Genomic DNA, 5,465 nt, shown 5'->3' on the forward strand with positions numbered 1-5,465 from the left:
TTTGGTGGTGGCTCGCAGAGGGAGGGAGAGAGGGAGGGAAAGTCGGAGTTTGAGAGAGAGAAAGAGGCTGGAGAAGTGAAGAAGACGAAGCTGAGTTTATAAACTAACCCTAGTAATCAGGTGCGACATGTCGCACCTGATACTCAAATAGGTGCGACATGTCGCACCTAAAAAAACTATCAGGTGCGACTAGTCGCACCTGATAGTAAAAAAAAAACTTAAAAATTAATTCCACGTCAGACAAATGAAAAAAATGAGGGGGAGAAGTTGAGCGCCGAATTTTTTTGGACTTTCAGGTGCGACTTGTCGCACCTGAAAGTTTTCAAAACTATTGGGTGCGACTAGTCCCACCCAATACCACTTAAAATCAGCGAAATTTTTTTCTTTTCTGGAGCCCTTTGGGTGCTACAAGTCGCACTTGATGCCCAATTAGGTGCGACTTTTAGGTGCGACTTGTCGCACCTAATGCCCCTCCGCACCAGAAAAGCTTATTTGTAGTAGTGAATGAAGACCGATTAGTACTCAGTCAAAACCCATTTCTCCCGTCCATCTCTTCTGTTTGTCTTCCTGATCTTCTCTCTCTCTCCCTCACTCTCCCGCATCTCGTCCAAGCTGAGAAAACTCGTGAACACGGCTCAAAAAATTCGTCGGAGGAGCTCAGGTATTGTCGTAGGAGCATTCCGACCAAAATAAGAGAAGTTGCAATCCACGAAATAAAACCCTAGGTTCGTTTTTTTTTTTTCATTTTTCGGGTATAAAAAAAGCTTTTCATCTTGAAATAATGAAGTTTTTGTTGTTTAAAAGCATGAGTTTGTTATGGGTATGTTATGTGATTTTTGAAAAGAGAAGTTGCAATCCACGAAATAAAACCCTAGGTTCGTTTTTTTTTTTTTTCATTTTTTCGGGTATAAAAAAAGTTTTTCATCTTGAAATAATGAAGTTTTTGTTGTTTAAAAGCATGGGTTTGTTATGGGTATGTTATGTGATTTTTGAAGATGACGTTCATTATTTGTTGACATATATGTCAACAATGTTGACTTTAGATGTCAACAATGTTGACATAAATGCCAACAATGTTGACATAAATGCTAGTAGACAAGTTTGTTAATCTATATGGTTAGCTCTTTTATTTCATTTTCTCTGACAAGTTCACGTCAATTTGAACTGACATGTGACTGTTATGTTAATGCATTGTGATTAATACTTGAATAAGATTTTGTTCATTTGCTTGCATTACATGATGGTGAGTTTTTGTTCTACATTGCATGTTTTTGTGACTGTGAATCAGAGTGTGGGGTTTTGCTTAATGTTGGTGTGAACTTGTGAGATGGAAAGCCTTTGGAAGTCTTGTTGACTTTAGATGTCAACAATGGACGTCAACTGTTGACATCTGATGTCAACAACTAATGAACGTTGTTGACTCTAATATTGCAAAAAATATGCAGAAATGTCAGAAAAACACTCCATTGAATATCCGGTGACAAGCTATGACGACTTCGAGCCCCGAAAGAGAAAATGTTCTAAAAATGAGGTACATTTTGATGCCAAGCAAAGCTGATTTTTGGTTATTATTTTTTATGATTGTAGACATTCATACCTATAATTGTAGACAAGACAATTACTAAAATTGTAGTCAATTGATGTTAATAAGGCAAGCGGATCGGAACTCGGTGATGCACAACTCACGGAGTTTCAAATGAGCCAGGCTGAGTACATATGGTACTTGGATACTTTTTGTAGTGAAACTGAATCGGGTCCAATCATGTGTCTCGAAAGTCTTATGAAAGAAATCATCGGAGACGACTGGGAGACTCAGTTGAAGAAAAAAAGGAGATTTTATGGAAGTCGTGCCCAAGGGGACACGACTGTTTATGCTGAAAACCCAGAGAGAGGAACTTCTCTATTATAGGAGGATGAGGATCAACAAGAAATGACTCTGACGATGAATTCCCCACATCATTGGTCTAAACTTCGTAATATTTATATTTTTGTATGGGTTTTTGTATGACTTGAATGCTTGAAACTGCTTAATATGTCTATTTACACTATGTTTTATGTATGTGTAATGTTGTGAATTGCATGCCTAAGTGAAGAACTAAATTTAAATTCATCCACTAGATGTGAAGTGGTTTTTGCATGTTATCATGGTTATCATGGTTTTTGCATGTTCCATCTCGCTGGTAATTTGAAGACTGCTTTTAAGGGGATTTCGAAGGATGTGAAGTGGAAATTATGGTCAACAATGTTCCCTTCGGGAACAAATCTCGACCAACCCTGAAAATAAAGATTAACAGATAAGGAAATGATATGAGAATCAAGAAAAAAAACAATAAATTGTTGACATCTATGTCAACAATGTAGACATCATATGTCAACATTGTAGACATATGTGTCTACAAAGTAGACATCAGATGTCAACATTGTAGACATATGTGTCTACAATATTGACATCCGATGTCAACATTGTTGACATCTATGTCTACAATGTTGACATCTATGTCTACAATGTTGACATCAGACATAGATGTCAACATTGAAGACATATGTGTCTACAATGTTGACATTAGACATAGATGCCACCATGACAAGTGTAAAAAGTCAAGTTTGCCCTTTTCTCCCGAAATGAAGACAGATTAATAGGTGACTCTCAGTCAATCTCTCTCCTTCGTCCATCTCTTCTCTCTTTCTTGTCCAGAACATCTAGGTCTCAGTCTCTCTCACTCTCCTCATTCGACCATCTCTTCTGTCTCTCTCTTCCAGTCCATCTCTTCTGGCTGTTGTCCAGATCTTCTCTCTCTCTCTCTCTCTCTCTCTCTCTCTCTCTCTCTCTCTCCCCCATCTCGTCCAAGCTCTCTCGTCCAGATCTTCTCTCTCTCTCTACCCTACTCTCCCCCATTTCGTCCAAGCTGAGAAAACTCATAAAAGTGACGAACAACAACGCGGAAGCATTGAATGCATTAAACGTAAAAGTGAGACAGTTTCCAGTTGCAAAGTTGATGGATTGGCTAAGAGAGAGGAGTATGAAATGGTTTTATGAACGTCGAGAAGCTGCGGAAAAAACACAAACGATTCTGACAAAAGAATACCACGCCAGAGCGGACAAGTACATTGGATATGCTGTTCGAATGACTGTAAGTGTTTAATAATCGTTGATATGTGTAATCTCATGTCAACATTGTTGACATCTAGATGTCTACATTGTTGACATAGATGTCAACATTGTAGACATCAGATGTCTACATTGTTGACATCTATGTCAACAATATAGACATCTATGTCTACATTGTAGACATCAGATGTCTACATTGTTGACATATATACGTTGTTGACTTCATTGTTCATAACTATATCTAATCAACTTTTTTTGTATAATAGGTTAGACCATCTTCAGTCAACGAGTTTGAGGTAGTAGACAGAGAGGGGATCGTATTTGCCGTTAATTTAGATGATAGAACTTGTTCCTGTCATCGATGCCAGGCGCATGATTTTATTTGTCCACACGCAATCGCGGCTTGCCGAGTTCGCAACCGTCCAGTTGAGAGCTTTATTTCGAAGGTATATACGACAGAGTATTTGCGGGCAACCTACGCAGCTGTACATCATCCTCATGGCGACATTTCGAGTTGGGATATTCCCCCTGAGGTGGAGAATATCAGCGTTCTTGCGCCTCAGCAGCAGGCACGTGCCGCCGGTAGGCCAAAAAAGCGAAGAATACCCTCTCAAGGAGAGGATGTTATTAGGCGCAAGTGTGCGCGTTGCAGGGAAATTGGTCACAATCCATTCTGAAAAATGTCCGAGTACAAACCAGCGTCGGCAACTTCATTGTACTCGAGAGCTTCAAAGTTGTCGACGACGCGGAGACCAGTGATTTCCGCGAAGTGCTTTATCGTGAAAGCACGTGGTTGTCCGGCAACCTCAATAAATAGTGCATCTTCGCACTCCTCCTCGCCATCATACCTACCAACCCTCATTAGCAAGTGGTTGATAATCTTCGAAGAACGGTTGATTTTTGGTAGTTGCAGAAACTGACCAAAGCAGCAGTTGCTAAACAATTACCTCTCTTCTTTGTTCATATCTGCAGCTTCCTCGAATTTCTCGAGTGATCCAAAGAAACTGAAATTATGGTCAACAATGTTCCCTTCGGGAACAAATCTCGACCAACCCTGAAAATAAAGATTTAACAGATCAGGAAATGATATGAGAATCAAGAAAAAAAAACAATAAATTGTTGACATCTATGTCAACAATGTTGACATCAGATGTCAACATTGAAGACATCTGATGTCAACATTGTAGACATCAGATGTCAACATTGAAGACATCTGATGTCAACATTGTAGACATCTGATGTCAACAATGTAGACATCTGATGTCAACAATGTAGACATCAGATGTCAACATTGTAGACATCTGATGTCAACAATGTAGACATCAGATGTCAACAATGTTGACTTAGATGCCAACATTGTAGACATAGATGTCAACATTTTAGACATCATTGTCCACTGTTGATATAGATTTCAACAATGTTGACATATATGTCTACAATGTTGACATCGATGTCAACATTGTTGATATCTACTCAGAGACAAATACAACAACAATACAAGACAAATATTCCAACAAGTATTCAGAGACAAAATCACCAACAAATATTCAGAGATGAACCGATTCCCATGTTCAGAGACTAATATTCGGAAAAATCAAGAAAATTTCATCAACAACACTAACCTTTGAAGTTCCCATTCTTGTACGGGGTTTTTTGGGAACCAGTTCTTCCTCTTCCGTGTCGGACGAACTCGCCGTGATGTTCTTCCTCTTTGGGGGCTTCGCCGCCGCGATTTTCGTCCGGGGTTTGGGTTTGGGCGAAGTTGTTGTTTTCCGTTTCCGAGCCGGCATTGGACTTGCCGGCTCCTCCGGGACTTTAGTTACGATTCGAGCACTACTACAAAATTGATTTTCTGATGCGCAAGACTATCAAATGCGACTAGTCGCATCTAAATAACTTTCAGGTGCGACTAGTCGCATCTGATAGTCAATCAGAAGCCGAAAAAATTCGCTCAAATTGTCTTTTGATTTTGACAATCCGATGCGACTAGTCGCACCTGAAAATATGTTGAAACTTTCAGGTGCGACTTTGTCGCATCAGATAGTTTTAAATTTTTGAGCGGGCCTCATCTCCCCCTCTTTTATTTCATTAATCTGACGTGGCGAATGAAATTTTTTTTTTATTATTATTATAATCAGGTGCGACTAGTCGCACCTGATAAATCATCAGGTGCGACTAGTCGCACCTGAAGAATAATCAGGTGCGATTCTGTCGCACCTGATTATTAGGGTTTTGTTTAAAAACCCAGGTCGCGATCCTTTCTTCTCCAGCCGCTCAAACTCTGTTAAAAAAAAAACGCTCTCTCTCTCCCTGCGAACTTCTCTTCTTCTCCGGTTGAAAACTCATTAGCCCACAT

Source organism: Urtica dioica, chromosome 1 (assembly GCF_054948205.1).
Source record: "Urtica dioica subsp. dioica isolate 48M chromosome 1, U.dioica_male_clone48M_v1_H2, whole genome shotgun sequence".
NCBI lineage: Eukaryota > Viridiplantae > Streptophyta > Magnoliopsida > Rosales > Urticaceae > Urtica > Urtica dioica.